General features: G+C 37.9%; 1 protein-coding gene across 6 annotated transcripts in view; it reads right to left on the minus strand.

Annotated features, from left to right (window-relative positions):
• TPK1 (thiamin pyrophosphokinase 1) overlaps positions 1–24,157 on the minus strand; it is a 380,984-nt gene that overhangs the window by 318,234 nt on the left and 38,593 nt on the right. The gene's annotated exons all lie outside the window — the stretch shown is intronic.

Below are 24,157 nucleotides of genomic sequence, written 5' to 3' on the forward strand. Positions count from 1 at the left end.
AGTTTATAGAGCAGTAGGTCTCAGCCTCTCTGTAATCACAGATTTTTTTTAATGCCAGCTAGCACAGTGGCTATAATCCCAGCACTGTGGGTGGCCAAGGTAGAAGGATTGCTTGAGGACAGGAGTTGAGGACCAGCCTGGGCAACACAGCAAGACCCTGTCTCTATAAAAAAAAGTTTAAAAATTGGCTTGGCACAGTGGCACATGTCTGTAGTCCTAGCTACTCTGGAGGCTGAGGTGGGAGAACTGCTTGAGCCCAGGAGTTCAAGGTTACACTGAGCTATGATCATGCCACTGCATACCAGTCTGAGCAACAGAGTGACACCCTTTCTCTAAATAAATAAATAAATAAGCAAGCAAGCAAGCAAGCCAACTCCTCCCCCAAGAGAGCCTTATTCAACATGTCTGTAGTAGGGCCTATGCATCATGATTTTTTACAAGCACCATAAGAGTCTAACAGGTCACCAAAGTTGAGAACCACTGGTATGGTGTCTTATGCTATTAGCTAATGACAGTGTAAAGCCCTCATAACTAGCAATGTTACTTTAAAACATATTAATTTCATCTGTATCTCACTCTTTTTCATTGCTGTTCTCTGAAAATTTTATATGTAGATAGCAAACAATAAATTATTTGTAGATTTTCATAAACATAAATGAATTCCATTTTGAAAACTGATATGGTATGAGATTTGTTTAGGAAAACAACTGAAGCCCAGTATTGTAAATGAAATTACAACATTACAATAAAACACAATTTACAAAAGAAAAAATATTAATGGTGAGTTATCAAGGGTTTTTATGTTCTGTTTAAAAAATTACTGAAACTCAGATAAAATGAATATTAGCCAAAACACATGCCAGTCATTATATAGTTATTTTGCCAAAGGACCAAAGACTATTATTATGAATATCTCATCCCTAAGAAGTATTTCAATTAAACCATGAAAACTCTAGAGTACTGAGTTTCGTATTCATATTGCACAAACTTCTATATTTAAGCACAGGATTTTTTTCAAGTGTGCATAGGGAAATCAAAACTGTCAAGTCAATTCGTTCTTTGAGGAAATAAATTGCATGTGGACAAAGCAGAACTATTAAAAGGCTCTGAACAAATATTCCATACCAAAGTCTATTAAAATAATTGAATTACCAATGGACTAAAAAAATTGGTAAGTCACATATAAGAAATTGCTTCAGAGAAAGTAAACAAAGAGTAGAAATAAACAGGTACTTCCTTGAGAAATCTTTCTTGCTCTCTCCCAAGAGTGACCATATGGTATATGCCAGTTGCACCAGCATAACAACAAACTGTGTCCCCTTCCATTCATTCGCAAACTGCCCTGGCTTGGATAATAAATTATATAATAACTGTATCCTCCATCATCTTCGGCTTCTGCCTCATCCTTCTATTTCAGTCTCCAGCAAAACTTACTTCAGTGAGATGTACATCCTACCATATCCCATAAATAACGCTCGTCAGGGTCACCAGTGACCTCTTCTGTAAAACTCACTGACTAATTCTCAGTTCTCTTCTTGCCTAACGCATCTCAGCAGCATAACAGGGTAGATCACTCCTTGAATCTTTCTTCTTGAATGATCAGGGATGGGGGCGGTTGGGGAGAAAGGAGGGGGACAGGAAATAAAGTAGAGAGAGAGTTCTGTGGTTGCACTTTGTGAACCATCTCCAGTTTCATTAGATTGTTCCTGAGCTATCATGATCAAAACACGATTTAACACTTTGAAGGCAAGACAATTGGTTTTTGCCGCTGTTGCTGTTGCTGTTGTCCTTTCCAGTACCCTTCCTGGAACATTTTGTATGATATTGATTTAAGTGTAGTACTCAGGGCTTCAGGACATAGGGCCATTGAGTTTTAGGAGGGAGTAATTTCATTCTGCAGAGAATCACTTTGGGCAAGCAATCCCACCATCCCTTGACTTGAGGAAAACACTCTCTATCGGTTCTCCTTCTATGTGACTGACCCACTCCTTCTGTCTTGTCTGCTGCTTATTCCTTATCTGCATAGAAAGTACTGAATAAAACTTGTTGAATAAATAGTGAATATCTCTAGCTTCTAAATGTAAGAGTGCCCCAGGTGCAGATATTTGGACCTTTTCTCAGTCTATACCCACTCCCAATGTAATCCCCCCTTCAGTCTCATGGCTTCAAATGCCGTCTATAATGATGACTTCCATATGCATGACACCAACCTGGGGCTTTCCCCCTAAACTCCAGAACTCTATGTCTAACTGCCTATTCAATAATTCCACTTGGAGAGCTAACAGATATCTCAAACTCCACAAGTCCAAATCAGATTCCTGAATCTTCTCTCCATGCAAACCTGCTCCATCCACAGTGCTGCCCATCCCTGTACCATATATACCACTGACATTCTATTCCCCGTGAACAGTTTTCATCTCTAGACTGTATAAAACAGCCCTCTAATTGGCCTCTCTGCTTCTACGCTTGCCTCTCTTATACTCTATTCTCCACACACCAGCCAGATGGATCTTGTTAAAATATAGTCAAAGGAAGTCATTTCCCGGTTCAAAAACCTCCACTGGCTTCCTTTCACAGTAAAAGTCAAATTCCTCACAAATCACCTACAAAGCTCTACATAACCTGGCTTCTCTCTCTCTCTACTTTATCTCCTATCTCCCTCCCTCCTCCCTCACAGCCCCCATCCCTGCAACAGACACACTGCCCTCCTTGCTGCTCCTAAAACATACAGAGCACAATGCCACCTTTTAGACTTACTGTAGATAGCCACATATTCAGTTAATGCCTTACTTTCCCTTTCACACTAATTCTTCGGCTCTCTGCTCAAACGTTAGTTATCATAGAACTTCCCTGAGCAGTCTATGTAAGATAAAAACACCTTCGACTCCACAATAGCACTCACTCTTAACCTGATTTGTTTTTTATAATAAATTTATCACCAGTTTGTTCATTCAATCTTTTTTCTAATGTCTGTCTCCCCACACTAGTACATAAATTCCTGGATCCATTACCTAAAACTGTGTCACATACACAGTAAGCACTCAATAAGTATCTGCTGAGTGGCTCTTTCAGCAATGACTTTATGTCCATTTACAATAAAGCAATTCCATATACTTTCTCTAAAAATCAAGTGACTCGTCCCCAATTTGAATAGGTACTCTTCCCTTGGTTGCTTGCCCAAAAGGATTCTTTGCAGAATGAAATTACTCCCTCCTAAAACTCAATGGCCCTTTCTAGGTCCTGAAGCCCTGAGTACTACACTTAAATCAATATGTTACAAAATGTTCCAGGAACGGTACTAGAAAGGACAACAGCAACAGCTACAAATGTCAAATGTCTTCCCTTCAAATCGCTAAATCCTGTTTTGATCATGATAGCTCAAGAACAATCTAATGAAACTGGAGATGGTTCAAAAAGTGCAACTATACAATTTCAAAGTTTGTAAATATTTTCTTTGAGAATAGACTAAGTATTTTTGAGGTAAACAGATGTTTAGGCTTACTACCTATATAGTGAAAGAAATCCATGTAATACGCCTTGGGCCCTACAAACCTGAGCATATATCTAGTTATTGTCGTCCAACCTTTCAAGTTGAAAGTGTAAAGAGATTCTGAATGGTTTAAATCAATTTCCATCTAAGAGCATTACCTCCCATAATGCAACTGTAATGGGTCTGTCCAAGTTTACTAAACCTAATATTATAAAATCTATGCTGCTATAAACAAAATGCCCCAATAAATTCTCACAAGAATCTATATATGTTAGAAATGCATGAGAAAAAGAACACTTTATATTTTACAACTAGTAAGCTTCTGCTCTGTAGGAAGTTGGGGTAAGTGCAAGTGAAACCTGTCAAAGTTCTGAGTCTTTCCTGACATAAAAGTAGAAGGCTATAGCAAGAAATGTTTTCTTTCTTTACCCTTACAAAGGTTAGCCATATTCTTGTTGCCAATAAACACATTCTCACTGTAACCAAATGAATGAAGCTGAGTTCTTTATCTTGGCACACTGACACCTCTGGATTGCTGGCAGAGTTCAAAGCTGCTCCATCAACTGTCCCTTGCCCTGCAGACATGGGGCACAATAAACTGTGTTTCCTGTCAATCAAGAAAATCAATCACTGCCTAGCAAACTGTAGATGTAATACCATAACCCTAAGGGTTCATCATAAAGTACTAAAAATTATATAGTCCATCACATTAGTTTTGACATGTTGACAGCAGGGCCCACAATAGTCTTTACACTTGAAAAGCCGGTTCAAAACACTTCCTGAAGGCAGACTGTAAGTTTGGAATGCGCTTCTAAATCACAGAAAGCCTAACTTTTATCCTTAGGCTACTCCTGCGACCTCAACCCATGTCCACCCATATCAAAAAGCACAGAATCCCTTCATGGCAAGCAGTAGAAGAAAAGCCAAAGAGGTTCAACATGGCAGTAAATACTCCCTTTGAAAACCCTTTCTACTTCGGTTTGGTTAGGTTTGATGAGAATTATTTTGGGAAGAAGTGGGCTTTAAAGCTTTGTGGGCTTCACATGTAATAATTGTATTCGTCCATTCTCACACTGCTATGAAGAAATACCTGAGACTGGGTAATTTACTAAGGAAAGAGGTTTCATTGACTCGCAGTTCCGCATGGCTGGGGAGGCCTCAGAAAACTTTGAATCATGAAGGAAGGCAACTCTTTACAAGGCAGCAAGAGAGAGAATGAGTGCCAGCAGGAGAAATGCCAGACGCTTACAAAACCATCAGATCTTGTGAGAACTCACTATCACGAGAACAGCATGGAGGAAAACACCCCCATGATTCAGTCACCTTCCAGCAGGTCCCTCCCATGGCATGTGGGAATTATGGGATTACAATTCAAGATGAGATTTGGGTGGGGACACAAAACCAAATCATAGCAACAATACTAAGAATAAACAATTATAGTTATGTAGATCTTTTCTTTCTTTTTTTAATATTCCTTAAAGAAGACTTTGACTCGAGTTATACCAATACATATAATTAAAATAAATACACATGCTCACTTTGACAGCACATATACTAAAAATATAATCAAAATAAGTACAAATTAAGCTAAATTAGACATACTTAAACAACATTCTGATGTTCCCTGAGACCTACAGTTTGAGACGAAAAAACAACTGAAAATTACTTGGAATTAGAGTTTAAAAAGCACTTTTAATAACCTTCTTTAAAGGACCTTCTTTAAATGATATAGATTACATAACACACTATGTCATCAAAGTACTTTTGAATAGAAGTCATTTTATTCACTCAGTTTTTTAAAAATAAAATGTAAGAATTTAAATGCAAAAGACCTGTGTTTCACGAATGACTTCTGATTACACAGACACAATCCACCATATCAAGAGTCAAACCCATACTGAAGGAAATCTTACTAAACCCAAAGTAGGCAAACATTTTCATCTCATGGGCACTGTGGGCTTTAAGAGAAATTAAGAGCAACTTCTGCTATCAACAGGAAAAGCTTTGACACCAACTGATGACTTGCACTAGGCCACAGGTAAGTACTCTGGCAAATGATACCACCTCAGTCTCAGTATCCCTTAATCAGATCCAGGTCCAGGCGAAGTAAACAGAACAAGTCAGGTATCTCTACAGTTGCTTTTCTTTTTCATAGAGATTTTATGTCACCAAAGCTGGAGTGCAGTGGCACGATCTCGGCTCACTACAGCCTCCACCTCCAAGGTTCAAGCAATTCTCATACCTCAGCCTCTGGAGTAACTGGGATTACAGGTATGCCCCAACACATCCAGCTAATTTTTGTATTTTTAGTAGAGACGGGGTTTCACCATGTTGGTCAGGATAGTCTCGAACTCCTGATCTCAAGTGATCCACCCACCTCAGCCTCACAAAGTGGTGCTATCACGTGCGAACCACCACATCCAGCCTATATGATTGTGTGTGTGTGTATATATATATATACATACATACACACAAAAAAAAAGTTTGCTAAGAAAGAGTATTCAAAGATTTTGTTTTTAATAAAGAATGGAAAGAACACAAAAGCCCATTGGTACAGCTGTGCTATGTCCCACATAGTGAAATAGTTATATATTACCTAAACTATAGGAATATGGGAATAAACATGGAACATTCTCCAAGACAAAAATAAGTAGGAAAGGAGGGTTCAAATAACAGATATTACATTATCATTTGTGTAAAAAAAAGTTTTAATATATATGTATATTTTTACATATATATATTTTCACCCTTAGACTATTCATCAAAAGGGAAAATGTTAAGAGCACAACAGTGAAAGGCAGCATTACTTTGCATATCTTACTCTTGTATCTTATTAATTTTGTACTTTTTTAAAAAATTTATTTTTTTTTGAGACGGAGTCTCACTCTGTTGCCTAGACTGGAGTGCAGCGGTGCGATCTTGGCTAACTGCAACCTCCGCCTCATGGCTTCAAGCGATTTATCCTGCTTCAGCCTCCTGAGTAGCTGGGATTACAGGCACGAGTCACCAAGCCCGGCTAATTTTTTGTATTTTTAATAGAGACGGGATTTCACCATGTTAGCTAGGATGGTCTCAAGCTCCTGAACTCACGATTGGCCCGCCTCGGCCTCCCAAACTGCTGGGATTACAGGCATACGCCAACACACCCGGCTATTTTTTTTTTATTTTTATTTTTTTGTATTTTTAGTAGAGATGGGGTTTCTCCATGTTGGTCAGGCTGGTCTCAAACTCCTGACCTCAGGTGATGTGTCTGCCTTGGCCTCCCAAAGTGCTGGGATTACAGGCGTGAGCCACTGCGCCTGGCCTTTTTTGTTTTTTTTTTTTTTTTTAGAGACAAGGTCTCACTCTGTTGCCCAGGCAAGAGGGTAGTGGTGCAATCATGGCTCACAGTAGCCTCAAACTCCTGGACTCAAGTGATCCTCCTGCCTGCCTGTCTGACAAGTACCTGGGACTACAGGAACATACTACCACATCAAGTCAGTTTTCTTGTTGTTCTTGTTTCTGTAGAGATGAGGTCTCTATGTCAGGAGTCCCCAGCTCCCCAGCCGCATCCCAGTACTGGTTCGTGGCCTGTTAGGAACTGGCTGCGCAGCAGGAGGTGAGCAGTAGGCCAGCAAGCATTACCACCTGAGCTCCGCCTCCTGTCAGATCAGCAGTGGAATGAGATTCTCATAGGAGCACAAACCCTATTGTGAACTGCGCGTAAGGGACCCAGGTTGCGTGATCCTTATAAGAATCTAATGCCTGATGATGCAAACTGGAACAGTTTCATCCCCAAACCATCCCTCACCCACCCCACCCCTTGTCCGTGGAAAAACTGTCTTCCATGAAACTGGTCCCTGGTACCAAAAAGGTTGCGGACCAAAAAGGTTGGCTGTATGTTGTCCAGGCTGGTCGTGAACCCCTGGCTTCGAGCCATCCTCCTGCCTCTGCCCCTCACAGTGCTGGGATTACAGGTATGTGCCACTGTGCCCAGCATCTATTTTTTTTAAATCTATATATATCTATATAACTTATTTCACATATATACATATATATTTATATATTATATATTATATTATATATTATATATTACTTACATATTTATATATTTATTAAATTTAATAAATATAAATATATTAAATATTATATATTATATATTATATTACATATATCATATATTTATTATATATTATATATTATATTATATTATATATAGTATATATAATATACTATATATTATATATAGTATATATAATATATAGTATATATAATATACTATATATTATATATAGTATATATAATATACTATATATTATATAGTATATATAATATACTATATATTATATAGTATACATTATATATATTAAATATTATATAATATATAGTATATAATATATATTATATGTTATATATTATCTTATATATTATATATTATTTTATATATAATATAATATATATTATGTATTATATATAATAATATATATTATATATTATTATATAAAATATAAGATATATAGTATATAAAATATAAAATATAAGATATATAAAATATAAAATATAAAATATATGATATATAATATAAAATATAAAATATATGATATATAAAATATAAAATATATAATATATGATATATAAAATATAAAATATATAATATATGATATATATCATATATATGATATATAATATATAAATATATAATATATGATATATATCATATATATGATATATAATATATAAAATATATAATATATGATATATATCATATATATGATATATAATATATATTATATATTAGTCACATATAAATATATAAGTATTCACATATATATTATGTATTTATATAATACATAAAATATATAACACATATATAAAATATATATAACACATATATAAAATATATTCACATATGAATATATATAAATATATATTCACATATATAGATATATAAAATATATTCACATATATACTCACATATAAATATATATTTATATATGTGAACATATAATATATAAATATATATGTGAATATATAATATATACATATTTATATATGTGAATATGTTATATATATTTAATATATAAATATATATGTGAATCAGTTATATATGTATGTGAAATAAGTAAAATAGAAGAGTTTCTACTGATGAAAAGGAAAGCGACCTCCCAAGCAATATATCCCACTCCTAAGAAGTTGCTGGCCAACAATCCTTAAACATTAGGCTAGAATATAATAAAGGATCACTAAAATGATAGATTGTTTGGGTTTCAGACTACAAGTAAAGCAAATAATTTGTGCAACACTATCTAGCATCCTTTCTTCCCAAAAATTATTAAATAATTCATGCTGATTTGTCTGCATAGATTGGAAACTTTTAAGAGACTAGAGAAAGGGACTTAGAACCACTAATTTCCTAAACAGTAAAAGGAGATGAAACTCACTCTAAACACCATGTAGGGGGTTTTCCCTCTGCTGAAATAAGTTATAGGGAACTCAGAAAACATTTGTTCTTCAAAGCTTAGGGGAAGATTTTATAAAACAGTGTTATATTTAAGAACTTACTCATATCCATATCCATCCTAATTCCTAACTCTATTCACCTTTTTAAATTACTTCTTGACATACAACAGTTCTCTTCATCAATAGTTACTAGAAATGAATATAGAAAAGGTGTAACATGTCAAAACCATACCTTAGGAGAGTAGAAACGAAAAGCAGAAAGGGAAAATTAACTTTTTCTATATTTGCCTTTGGATCAGATAAATGTTTATACTAAGTCTGTACTACATTCAAAAGCTTTGTTAAAAAGAAGTGAGGATAGGAAATTTATGAGTAATTACAGAAGATTGAAACAGATTGGAAAATTATTAACAGGCTGAGGTACACTTCAAAATATTTCTGTTCTGGCAGGGGAAGAAGCAGCAACACACCAGCCACATATTAGTTAAAGGAAAGCAATGTTGCATTTGCATTCATTCAGTCACAGATTCATTTGACACTCATTTATGAAACTTTTAAGAATTTTAACAGCATGAGCAATGTACTTTTTAAGTCAATAGCTTCAGCACTGAAATTATGAGAACCAACTATATCAAAGTAGTAGTAATTCAACAACGAAAATAAAGGGGCCTCTTTCTTAGAAAAAAAATGGAAGATAAAAGATACCAAAATTACTTGCCTCAATTAATTTCAGAATAAAGTTATAAAACTACATCTCTATATATACATAGTGTGTATATAGGTACACCATATATGTCTATATATATATACTCTGTGTGTGTGTGTGTGTGTGTGTAGAGAGAGAAAGAGAAGATTCTCACTCTGTTTGTGCTGCTATAACAGAATACCATAGACTGGGCAATTTATAAAGAAGAGAAATTTATTAGAGTTCTGAAGGCTGAGAAGTCCAAGATCAAAGCACCAGCATCAATGTCTAGTGAGCGCCTTCTAGGCAGGGCCCTCATGACCCAAGCACCCCATCTCTCAACACTGCCATGTTGGAAGATGAATTTTCCAACACACGGATTTTGGGGGACACATTCCGAACAGAACACATGTACCTAATATAGTTTTGAAACTATAAGATAATTCAACAATCTAGACATTTATATTGAGTGAGGAAGTACTTCCTAGGCAAACAAGCAAAGCAAAAAATCATCACCGAAAGTCTCAGTTTTGTTACTAGACTCAGCTTTTAAAGGCAAGAGCGTGTGCTCATTTCTGAATCCCTAGCACCAAGCAAACTGCCTAGCACACAACAGATACTCAGTAACACTGATCAAAAAACTGAGCAATGACTGAACAGCACATCCTGGTTTGACAGAGACTGTGTCAGAGACCAAGTGTCCAGCTCCATCTTGGCTCTAGTCTAGCAGGCTGATCCTGATTCTGTGAACCTGTCAGGAACTGTCATGGCTCCCAGATCTTTGTTTATGGTTTTTCCTCTGTCTTGAATACCTTTCAGAATAGTACAGTGATTAAGTATATGTGAATAAGAATAGTACAGTGATTAGGCACAGTGATTAATACAGTGATTGGAATCAGACCTAGCTCAAATCCAAGTTTTCTCATTTATTAGCTGCCTGACCGGAATATTTGGGAAATTAATTTAACATCTCTGAGCCTCCAAAGTGTGGACTATAGTAACAGGAGACTCAGTGAGATTATACTTATAGAGAGCTGTATAGTGCCTAGCAATATAAGTAAACATTCAACAAATGTAGATTCCTGTCCCTGCCAAAGACCTACTTATCTTTCAAAACCAACAGAAAATACTTTACCGCCCTCCCCTTTCCCTACATCTTTTCTTTTTACCCATTAATCATTTTCACCTGCCAACCATGGTATTCAATTCCTTCTTCTAATAATAGCTATATACATCTAACAGTTTGTAAATTTTAGATATGCTGAAAACATAATTTATTCATCCTACTAGCTTGAAAATTCAACGTAAGACCTGGCACAAAGAAGTTATACAATGAACTGTTTCTAACATAACCTAAAAAAGCCATTCATTGTGCTGTTTCCTGTGTCACGAAAATAGTTACCCATAAAACTAAATGTGTGCACATGCACACAAACTAAACCATCACAATTTCAGAGTGTTCTAAATTTCTTTCCACTTAATCTTTAAAACTTTCTATGTCAATATTACACAACAGAAGCACAATATTGCTTATAACGATACTATACTCTGTATGAACAGAAACACAATCTTAAAACAGATGGGCAGATGAATGGACAGATACATAGAGACAGAAAGAACAAAGTATAACACACTCGGTATCAGCATCCCTCACTTAATGAAGTATATGATCCAATTCTAAATCAGCTAGAAACTGAATTTTATTTCTTCTCATGATATTCATTATAAGTTAGACATTGAATCTGAAGAAAACAAAACACTCCCACACTTGCAGGGCCAGTTAATAATAAAAAACACTTATAATTGCAAATGCCTGGAAGGTTTCCATCTAAACTGCACTCCCCTACCATTCTTCCACTCACCTCCACACCTGAAAATGATCTCGGCCAACAAAAGGGAACATACAAAGTTTTCACACATTATGAGACGCGTATCCATAATTTTATGAATAAACAATGTGGCTAATCAACTCTCTACTTAGAATTCCCTTACTTTATATGTAGATTATTTTTAATATTACAGGAATGGATTATGTAATCTGCTGGGTTCCCAAATCCTTTGTGAGGTCCTCCATCTTTCAGTTGTCTAGCATTTATGAGGACTTTGCTGCTCATTAGTACATCTACCAAAGGCAATGAAGGAAAGGAAAACAAACAGAAACAAATCTTTCATTTTGTTCAAGTGAGTTCTTACATATTTTTTAGATGTATCATCAATTTAAGAGTGAACATATTTACACATTTTAACATCTCTGATGCGCATTCTAGAATACATTTAGAATGCATTTTAGAGTCAATGAGATCTTAGCACAGTGTGGGTGTATTGGCAATTGTTGTTACTTTCTTAGTGGTACATAAAACAATGATGTATCTTATAATTAACGGCATCAAGGATGCAATTTAAACCCCAGTATTTAAGCTATACTTATTATTTTTATTATTTTACACCAATATTATGAATATTTGTGAGTTGTAATGAGGTTTATAAATAAATCGAAATTTGTGGAATTAAGATACTAGGATAAAAGATACCAAATATTAACAAAGAATAATCAACATGTTCTCTGCTTTTCTAACAAAAGCTGATGTTTATAATATTTAAAAACCATGATTTCCTTATAATGTCATGAAAAAGCAGATGATATTGTTATTAATGCTTTGGATCCAATGAAGAACACAGGCCCAAAAATAGTGCGAAGAACAACAGACTGAAGAAAACACCCAATGTGCCAAATGCAATGAGATCACAGGGAAGGGGAAGCTGTCCCAGGCGAATGGAGAAGGAGTCATATAAGAGTCATTCTACCAGTACTGAAGGCTGAGTTACAGTGCCCCATGTGGAGGAGGTAGGATAGTCCCGGAGAAAACACCATATGCAAAGAGTCAAACGCATGAAAAGTGGCCAATACTGTGAATGGGGAAAAAGAGGTAATGACAGCAGAAAACCTAGGAGAAAGGTGGTGGCCACACAGTAAAATATATTTTAGACCATTTTAAGTAATGATCACCAGCTCCTTCTCCCCATCAATTTCAGCTGGAAGACTCAAATAAATGATTTTTTTAAATCTCCATTTTGATATGGCTATTACTGGCCTTATTGCTTAGAGCAATGTCAAGGTGCTATATATAGCCCTAACACTGTCAATGTCTTCTTTAGATTTGACACACTAGAATTAAAATGAAATCACTCTTAACATTATTTTTGCTAATCAATTCATGTTCTCCCACATTATGATTCAGGAGCTAGGGCTTCTAAAATTACAGACTTCTCAAAGAAGCTAAAAAGAACTTCTGAATAAGATTATGAATGAAATCTAAGAAGACACGTTAAATCTGCTCCCAAGTATAAAAGCCAAAGAATTTATCCATTAGCATCTGAATAGTAAGTGCCAACACAGCAAGCTGTCATCTGAAACTCTTGGCAGTTCCTTCCTTTGATCCCTGATGAAGCAGGAGCCATAAGGTATGGATGTGTAAGGAGATAATTAGAATTCTCATTTCCCCAGGTATTGTCAGCCCCAAGAGAGTAACAAGGTGCTATTATTTTATTACACAGTAAGTTCTACTATTACATAAACTGTATGTTATATTATAACTTCTTACACAAGATTACTATGTATCAAGCACTGATCTCACTCCACTAAGAAAGCAGCTCAACTGTGAGCTGAATTTTTATCTCCTATTCACTAGGTATCCCTAGTACCTAACACAGAGAAGCTTAGTAAATATCCAGTAAATACAAGTAAAAAGAAAAAAAATTAGAAATCAAAGTATTATATATGCACTCTTTCATTTAAGCCCTACAAATTATGGGGAAAATCCTATTACTTTTCCTATTTGCCAAAGGAAGAACTAAGGCTTGAGAAGAAAAGTAATTGACGAGAGGTCATTTGCCAAGTGGCATAACAAAGCCAGACTACTTTAAGCCAGTCTCCTGCTTAATCTCTAGGCCACCCCTTTCCTATCTACGTGGATTTCCTTGATGACTACACTTAATGCAAATCTCAAGAGGTCTGTAGCATCAGGTTTAGAGAAAACTCAGGAAAGGCTAAGTGAAAGATTCTCAGTAACCCATTAGCAAACTGAGTTTCCAGCAGATTAACACACTACTTAAGAACCTTTAAAGTAGAAAACAGAAAATTAGAGGAATCTTAAGGGCAGCAGAATATACCACTCCAAAGTATGTCACAACGTTCAATGACTGTTTTGAGCTAAAGGCAGTTGAGAAGAAACAGATACAAGAAAAGCCCTCTGCCTTCCCCCTATTTGCCTAAAAGCCAGACATAAATTTATAAAGGTGCCCCTCTTCCCTTCTCTATCAGAAAGGACAAATAAATCACCAGAGATGACTTCTGACCCTTATCAGTCTAGAGAGGGAGCCAGAGAAACCTCTGTCCAAAGTACACTAACTGCCATTACTTTGCCCTATATTTATTTACCATTAGTCTCCCCTATATTTATACCTCCCCAGAATATGTACCCCTAAACTTTACTCAAGGTTCTTTTCCATTGTCATGTCCCTCTATAAACATTTATCATTTTTGGGGAAAGATGCTATATAAGCCATAGTTCTAAGCCACCTCTTTTGAGAGTTACTCTTTCCTTGAGTTTTCTTCCTTATAAGATATATACAAGTTAATGAATTTCTGTTTCTCTCTCGTTAGTCTGTCTTTTGTTACAAAGGTCCCAGCTAAGAACTCAGAAGTGTAGAGGGAAAATTATTTTCCTCCCCTAAGAACCTCAGAGATAAAGGACAATTTTGGTGGAAACTGCGGTTATTGGAGTATCTTAAATTTTTCTGATTACTAATTTGTTTCTATTTTTACACTATTATTTTCCTTCTGTTAATCTTTTAAAAGCATTTCCCAAATTATATCCAATAACTACGTTATTTGGATTTTTCAAAGTAATATTTCATTTCATGAAATCTAAACCAGAGCTTACGAGAATGTTTCAAGTAATAATTTTCCACACAACTAGGTCATGACTGCCACCTGGCTGACAGGGATTGCAAGGTGCCATCCAATTGTAGGAAGCTTAAAATATGACAGAAAAATGTGTCTCTAAGAATCCATGGAAAAAGAGAAAGAGCAAGAGAGTATCTCAAGAACAGAAGCATCTTGCTTCTTTTTAAGAGCCTTACAAAAAATGGAGTACTAAGTAGAAGCTCAATAAATATCAATTGAAAACAATTATTGGTTTGCTTTGAAATTCTGCATATGTAGACGACCTTTTTAAAAAAATATTTAATCTATAATATCTAAGGTAAAAAATGTTCAACAGAAAAGTATATAACTTTTTAATATTTTTCCAGATAAACTGGAAAAAATGAGTCATTTCTAAACTCTTAAGATGTGTTGACATTTTATGACGGACTCTATATTTAAATTAAAAAATAAATAAATAAAATGGAAAGAATGCACAGCAGATAAAGATTACTTCACACAAACATATGACTTAGTGCTTGGGAACCCCTAACAAATGCTGAAAGGTTTCAATGGAAAACAAAAAAAATAATTTTACTTGCATAGGCTATAGAGCAGGCCCTCACTGTTGGTAATTGTAATTACTGTAATTGTGGATTTTCATATTATAGTTAATTTATATACTATTCTATACCATGTGCATGACAAATTAATCTTTATGCACACTTTATCAATATAATTCAATAAACAAAACACATCAATATAAAGCTTGATGTCCAACTTGCTTTTCTTCAAACATGTGTGTGTGTTTGTATTTGCATCAAACAAAAATAAGGTAGAGCTATAAGAACTAAGTTGTCAAAACAAAGTAAAAATGGTCTCTAGTAAGAAAGCAAATACTTTAAAAGGCTGATATAGTGCTAAGGTTATACATGCAAGGACTTTCTCCTTTTTCTGTACAACTTTTGATAGAGGTAGGAGCAAAGAGAATAGTAGAATAAGAATCAAGCACATGAGAAAACACAAAAGTTTGCCGTCAGAAATTTCAGCAAGGGCACTGACTTAAAAAAAAATGGAGAATTATCTACAAAAGATTTTGATAAAACTATATATAACACAAGCTCAAATGGATCTGAATAAATTTTGGCGAATATACCATATAAGGAGGAGTAGGATTAGACACCTTGTGATTAGGCTGAATGGCAAGTGACATGTCAATTATGGAACAGGAAGAAAAACTATCCACAGGCCCATCTTCTGGATTAACCATACTCTTTCTTAGCACCATGGGGCAGGGCAGGGCAGGGAGAGAAAGTGGAGAAACAGAACTTGATAAACACCTGTTTTAGAGGCCAAAAAGCAATATAAAAGAAATCACAGCCGGGTGCAGTGGCTCATGCCTGTAATCCCAGAACTTTGGGAGGCCGAGGCAGGCGGATTACCTGAAGTCGGGAGTTTTGAGACCAGCCTGACCAACATGGAAAAACCCCGTCTCTACTAAAAATACAAAATTAGCCTGGCGTGGTGGTGCATGCCTGTAATCCCAGCTACTTGGGAGGCTGAGGCAGAAGAATTGCTTAAACCCAGAGGGTGGAGGTTGCAGTGAGGTGAGATTGCACCATTGCACTCCAGCCTAGACAAAAAGAGCGAAACTCTATCTTGAAAAAAAAAAAAAAGAAAGAAAAGAAATCACAGACCTAGTCCTTATCTTTGCCTACCAAATGGGAAAATCTCACAAGTCCAAATGGACTGAGTCTAACCACGAAATAATATCATGGATTCAGCCATTACAACTCTGTAGAATTTTCTCATTTCTTCTCCATTAAAGAGCAAAGAGTAGACACAGATGTAAAACTGGACCTGAGTTCCAGTTCTGCCAGTAGTTGAACCTCTGCTCTGTAAGGGCTGTATGACGGCTCTGTCTGCAGGACTCAACAAATAAGAAATGTTCAGTATATAACTGTAGCTTTTTAAAAGTCAGTCCTCAATTTTCTCATAGACCTCAATTTTCTCATCCATCTGTTTATTCAACATGTTTTAGCATGCCTGGCATTTTTATGAGCTCGGCATAAGGGCACTGAAAATAGAAATATTGTACCTGCCCTCCAACATCCCAGAGTTTAGTGGGAGACAGACCATTAACACAAGGTTGTGGAAGAGAAATAAAGGTGTAAGAATAAACCTCAAACTGGCATAGCTTCAGCACCAAAGTCATTTAGCCAATCTATCGCAAAATTGTTCATCAAAATTGGTACTAATCTAATGAGATAAATAACTCCTACCCATTTCTCAATGTATAACTACCACCAATCGTTTTTAATAAATTAGAATATCTGCATAAAATTAATTATAAAATTGATTCACTCTGTCTTTAAGTTATTTAAAAGGATTACAGAAAAGGGGAAAATGCCATATACCTGAATCACAGCCAGAATCTCTTTTAGATAATTTCTCAAATACCCTACTGTTAGCAATAAAAATTCATGGGTCTTATAAAATGTATTAATTTCTAATCATGAGGCCTATATTTGAGATTTTCTTAAGAGAAGAATCTGTATGGATAGAGTTAGCTCCTTTATGAATGAGCTCCTTAATTAGTAGAGGGGAAAGAAGGCTCTTTTGCACTAAGAGGAACCACCTACATGGCTTCAACTTGGTTGTGTTCTCCAGAGAATGTTTTTGAGTCACTGATTTTTTTTTTTTTTTGAGACGAAGTCTTGCTCTTGTCCCCCAGGCTGGAGTGCAATGGCGCGATCTCGGCTCACTGCAACTTCTGCCTCCCGGGTTCAAGCGATTCTCCTGCCTCAGCCTCCCGAGTAGCTGGGATTACAGGTGCCTGCCACCATGCCCGGCTAATTTTTGTATTTTTAGTAGAGACGGGGTTTCACCATGTTGGCCAGGCTGGTCTCAAACTCCTGATCTCAGGTGATCCGCCTGCCTCGGTCTCCCAAAGTGCTGGGATTACAGGCGTGAGCCACCGCGCCCAGCAAGTCACTGATTTCTTAGAAACATTATGAGTAATCTCCTGGAAAAAAAAAATGTTCATGTACACAAAATGTACATACAAATGTAGGAAGTAATTTTTTATTTAAGAAATATATATGTATTGCTATAAAGAAATACCTGAGACTGGGTAATTTATAAAGAAAAGAGGTTTCATTGGCTCACAATTCCTACGGTTGCGCAGGAAGTATGGTGGCATCTGCTTGGCTTCTAGGGAGGCCTCAGGAAACTTAACAATCATGGCAGAAGGTGAAGGGAAAGCCAGCACTTTACATGGCCAGAGCCGGAGGAAGTGGCAGGGAAGGTGCCACACACTTTTAAATGACCAGATCTCAGAACTTACTATCAGGAGAACAGCACCAAGGGGGAAATCTGCCCCCATGATCCAGTCACCTCCCCGCAGGCTTCACCTTCAACGCTGGGGATTACAATTCCACTTGGGATTTCGGCAGGGACACAGATCCAAACCATATCAATATACTTAGTGCCCATTTTCCCTTCTCAAGCAATTCAGGTGTGCCAGAGCAATGCAGGTGCAGGTGTGTGTGTGTGTGTGTGTGTGTGTGTGTATGTACGTGTGTTGAAGGGTGAGGAGGGAGCCACCCAGGCCCACAGTGAGGTGTCAGAGCCAATCAAGGGTGAAGGGGGTGGGGTTGGCTGACCATGGGATGTCAGAGTTCCAGTGGGAGCGGGAAGAAAATGTCACTCTCATTAAGCCATCGTGGGGATTAAGTCATATGGACAGTTCAGCGCAATGTCTAGCATAGAGTATGTAAACCCATGGGGGAGGAATTTTTACCTGTTTTATTCAACACTGTAGTCTCCGTGCCTAGGTAACTACTACCCAATCAATGTTCAATCATATTTGACAAACTGGTAAGTTTCCGTGTTAACTCTCCACTCAATAATTGGAATTATGATAAGGTAAAAGGAGTTAGAGAAGACCAAAAAGGCACAGTGAGTAAAAAAGGAAAACAGGAGGGACTCCCCCTAGAGCAAAGAGGAGCTGACTTCACAAGGAACTCTTCTATACACTGTTGTGGTGTCTTCTACCTCCGAGTATGTAGTAAGAAGCATTAAATGCCTGTACTTCCCTGTCCCATAAGAGCCAGAGGGGATCATCCAGATGAGGAAGAGTGACATATAAAGTGCTAGTTGAAAATGTAAATTGTTTCTCAACCCTTTTCCTTATCTGTGGTCCAACAGAAGCAAAATAGAATCCCAGGAGAAGGGAAATCACAATCTTGATTAAGGACTTAAAGGCAGCAGGGGTAGTAAAGAGAAACAACATCTCAATACAACCAACGGCCACATCTGGCCAGTGAAAAAGACTAACAGGAGTTGGAGGCTTACAGTGAATGCTGATCACCTGAATTCAGCTGCTGTTGCTAGAGTCCCAGCTATTCTAGCCACTGCAACTGTAACTGAAACCACTGCACAGGCTGCTGGCACTAAGTCTGAGGTCCTGGGCATTACCAACACCCTGTTTTTCATCCCACAGGTACCTGAGGACCAAAATCCATTTTTATTTACATGCAAGGCCTCCAGGTACTCCCAAACAGGAAGGTACACTCTTTGGGGCTATATACCAAGAGGGAGTAGAGTCAGGATTTTGTGCCTTGTGACATCTAAAGTTTTCACCACAGAGGAGAGCCTGTTGGTAAACAAGTCCGAAGCCTCACTTTCAAGAGTCCTGACTGTGGTGTTACCACACCTCTGCCTGAAAAGGAGGCTAAGAAACTCTCACAATGTACAAGAACCTTCCCAAGTAAAAGTTCTTGGGACTATGAAGACAGTTTTCTGCTCAATTCCTCTGGCAGTTAAGCAATTCTGCTGTCTTATTAGTCTCTTTGGGTACAGGAGACAGTATGTACCTCACCTTGGCATTCTACTTGGTGCTTTACTTTGGTTAGTTTGCAAACCAGCACCCTTGGAGCATAGCCCAAACAGAGTCCCCACTGGAAATCGACCGGCAAGCTGTGGCACACTCTCAACCTCTGGAGCTCCACAGACTCACTACGAGTCTCTATGATGAGTTTGTGAATCCAAGTATGGAGTGAAGGGAGATGATCTCCAACCAGCAGCAACCGTTGGGGTTCTGGGCTCATCACCTCCCTGATGTGGCTGTCAGGTACATCCCTTTTAAAAAGCAGCTATGACCTTGCTGCTGGGCTCTCGTTTAAACTCTCCACCTAACCTACAGAGGCCTTGTGACTCACTTGCCTGATAGTCCCATTGAAGGACTCTATAACTATCAAGGTGGGTAGGACTCAATAAGCCTAACTTATCAAATAGAAATGATACCTTCAAGGACCAGCTAGCCTACTCCCAATGGCATCTCAGGTTTACCTTAAAAAAGTATCCCTCTGGGGAAAACTGTATCCCCCTCCCCCACCCCCCAACTCTGGCACCTGAAGCAAAGTCATTGGCTCATGCAGCCATGGGTTGCCTGGGCTTGGTTCATTGATGGTTCAGCTAAGCTGAAACTCAACGTCCACTGGACTGCTACAGCGATACAATCTCAGTGCTCAACTGTGCAGAAATGAAAATAGCCGTGGTGTTTCTGCACAGGGAGGCAAAGCTCAAAGCCACTCTCACAGCTTTGGCCAATATTTGCCTTGATGTACCTTATTATATTTCTACTGACTAAAATTATTCCTAGTGTTCTATCTCAGGTTGGCCTCATTCTGCTGCTTGGACTATTACTGATAATGACTTTGGTTAAATTTCATATGAGACAATTTGAACAGTCTGGTCTGAGTCTCTGTCAATCCAATTAATCAAAGTGGCTGACAGAGTAGGGTATTCAGGTTAAAATTCACCAGAAGCCAGGACAGCACAGGAGTAAGTGTAGATGGTGTTGAGAAGTAGTTCTCTATGGGTCTCTCATGTTTCTGTATGTCTTGTTGAGATACTGCCCGTTTTTGTTCCAGATCATCTTTTCAAGGATAGCTTAGAGGACAGAGAGTGTGTCAACTCTGGAGCAAAAGGCAGCCATGCTTACTAAAGATAATGTCTCCTTCTAGGGCATTTACTTAACATTATGAAAAATTCAAGAGTCATAAGCTCTGGGATTGTCTCAGGTAGCCCTAGGTGTCATCTGACTGTCTTCCCATCATCCTATGGGAAGCAAGGTCCAGAAAACTGGCCCAAAATGCTGCTGCCACTGCTGTAAGAAATTGTCCTTCATCTCTGACTCAGGAGTCTCATGTCTTCCACCAGTATCCATGAAATTGTGGCTGACTTGTTAGTTTGCAAGAGGGGTAAAATCTGAAGCGATTCCCTGTTCTTGACATTTATAGCATCACATATACGCACATGAGAGTATTTTATCATATTTTTAGGCATAAGAATGAGCTGCAAGTAACCATTTATGAAACCCCTGAAAAAGTTAAGAAAAATCTTTTTTTTTTTTAGATGGAGTCTCGCTCTGTCACCCAGGCTGGAGTGCAGTGGCATGATCTCAGCTCACTGCAACCTCTGCCTCCCAGGTTCAAGTGATTCTCCTGCCTCAGCCTCCTGAGTAGCTGGGATTACAGGCACACACCACCATGCCCGGCTAATTTTTCTATTTTTAGTAGAGACGGGGTTTCACCATGTTGGTCAGGCTGGTCTCAAACTCCTGACCTCATGATCCACCCGCCTTGGCCTCCCAAAGTGCTGTGATTACAGGCGTGAGCCACCACGCCTGGCGAAAAATCTTAAACTTAATAATGCATCCTCTTCTCCTCTACTCAGCCCTTCCCCCTACCCACAAATATCACCAATATTTGTAAATGCCTAATTTTATTATTTATATCATGCTATTTGAACTTTATAAATTTCTAATATTTTATTTTCAGCTATGAAACAAAAAGAGTGAAATTATCATTGAGAGCTGAAGAACATTAGTAAATTACAAAAGACTTATTTCAAAAATTCTCATGGACTAAAAAATGCACCGATACCTAAAATATTGTCTCTTGGGAATTTATAGTTGTTTTAATATGAACTTTTCTCAAAATCTAAAATTCTAGTATATGCTATAAACACTATATCAGCAGAGAATAAATATAATAGCAGTTGCATTTCTGAAATGTTTAAGAATACCATGGTTTATAGAAATAGTAAACATGTCAGAAGAATACATATTCAGGCTTGCGGGTAGAAAACATACGTCTATGTCAACAAGACTGCTGAAAATGATAGTTGATTTTCTTTCCTTCCATAAGACAATATCAACTATCCCATAAAGCACAAGACACTTTTGTTCACATCATAAACTACCAAGTCAGAGTATGTACGTGAATATAGCCATGGAATATGTCTTAGTAAATGCCAGTTATCATTGTCATAAATTTCTAACAGTTCATTATAAACAAAACCCAGGAACAAGATTCAAAATTATGTTATTTTAAAGACAGGTCATCATTCATGATTGATTTCTGTACAAAACTGAGGTAGAGGCTATTGTATAGTAGTAACTTTTAAACCCTGTAAGAAAAAATGATTTTCACATTTTTTAAGAGTTTTTTCAACACAAAGGCAATAAACATATTACTAAAATCCAAGATATTGTATCATTTCATCTGTAAATATTTCAGCATGTATTACCAAAGTTCTTAGAAAAAAAATAGACACACTATTACATCAAAAATGAACAATAATTGCTTAATATCAAACATCCAGAATGTTCAAATTTCCTGTCACATACAAAAAAATTTTTATACTTCATTCATTGAAATGAGAATCCAAAGAAGGCCCACAAATATGTCTCTTAAATCTCTCTTAATCCAGATTTCTCTTCCATTTCTTTGTGTTGTTTTCCTTGATGTTTATCTGTTGAAGGAACTAGGTTGTTTATCCCACATACTATATTTTGCTGATTTTATCTAATGATATCATTTGATATCTTCCTCTACTCCCTGAATTTCTTATAAGCTAGTAGTTTGTGTCTGTTGTCAATTTTTTGCCTCCAGATATAAATCTATTCTTCCTAGCCAGCTCTGCAAGAGAGGGGTTGAACTTGGAAATATTTCACCTCGATGAGCTATCCCAGTACAAGGCTTTGTCACTAGAAGGCAGTGGAAAGACACGCAGAAGGAAGAGCTTCTCTTTCTCATTCTAGTATATTTGTCTCTCTGGGCTTCAGCATGGCATACAGTTCCTTACAGCTGAGCTGAAAAGCCAGCATCAACCAGCACCTTCCCATGGACGTCACACACACACACATACCCCCGTACACACACACGGCCAGCATATCCCTCTTGGGAGCTTCCACAACCAGTGCCAATAGCAGGGCACTTCACCATCACCAGTCTCCCTCAACTCAACCCCATCCCCAGGAGGTTTTGCAATAGAGCACAGGAGCTGCCACCTGCCTTTAGATGACCTCCCTGGAGCCCCCAGTGCCCCACCCACAGATGGCTGTGCAGCAGAGTGGCAGTGAGTAGGGACTGATAGGTGGTTTTCCACTGACACCCACCATCAGGTGTCTTTGAAGAAGGGTGCCACCAGGTAAGCACCTCCATTTGAACAAATCCTCCCTCACCTACCCATTCCAGAGAATAGGCTGACCCAGTACCTTCCAAGTCATTGCGTCTTCCTGTGAATACCTTCCACAGCACTCCTGAAAATGGGTTTCCAGGCAGCACAGAACCTCGGCCAACTACCCCCAGCAGTAAGCCACAGCTGCACAGCCTCCACCCAGGCTAGGCTCTCAGCCCTGAGAGTGGATGGTCTCTTCCTTGGACACTTTCTTCCATGCTGGTGGTAGTGACTGCTCTCCATATATCTGCTATTCCTATACATCTTTGCCTCTTATTAGTTAATCCACCTACTCCACTTCCCTAGTGACCATTCTTTAGATGAAACTTTCCATTTTCAAATAACTGTATGGTTTTTGTCTCTTATTTAGACCATGACACATATTCAGTTAAATCTAAAGGCTTAATCAGACTCAGGCTTATTTCCTAAGTCAGGCTGAGTACTTCTGTCAGGAGGCAAAAGTCTGGTTGTCTATTTTTGTTATGATTATAATCTAGACATCTATCATTCTGTTAGCAGTTCAAATTCTAATTCTAGAGGGAGGGGCCAAGATGGCCGAGTAGAAACAGCTCCTATCAAGAATGAAAACGGTGAGTGAATCCTGCACCAGCAACTGAGGTATCCAGGTTCTCCCACTGGAACTGACTAGATGGTTGGAATGAACTACAGAGCTGGGTGCAGTGACAGCCCACCCGGGAAAGGCACAGGGAGCTCCCACCCTTAGCTAAGGGAGGCAGCAAGTGATTGTGTTACCCTACTTGGGAAACCACGCGTTTTCCATGGATCTGTGCAGATTCTCAGTGGCTGCCTGGCTGGAGACGGCCTAAGACTACCGAGGTTCTGGGGGGAAAGGGGAGGCCACCATCACTGCAGATGCCTGCTGCCTAAGACAACTGAGCTCCTGGGTGGAGGGGAGGCAACAACTATCACCGCAGCTCCAGTCTGCCATTTTCCCCTGCTGGTGCCAGGGAGACTGGGCAGTTTGGACCCATGAGGAATTCCCCACAGTGCAGCACAGCAGATGTGGAAGACCATGGCCAGAAAGACTGTCTCTTCAGGCCAAATTTGGACCCATCACTCCTCATGAGGC

This window comes from Pongo pygmaeus, chromosome 6, assembly GCF_028885625.2.
Source record: "Pongo pygmaeus isolate AG05252 chromosome 6, NHGRI_mPonPyg2-v2.0_pri, whole genome shotgun sequence".
NCBI lineage: Eukaryota > Metazoa > Chordata > Mammalia > Primates > Hominidae > Pongo > Pongo pygmaeus.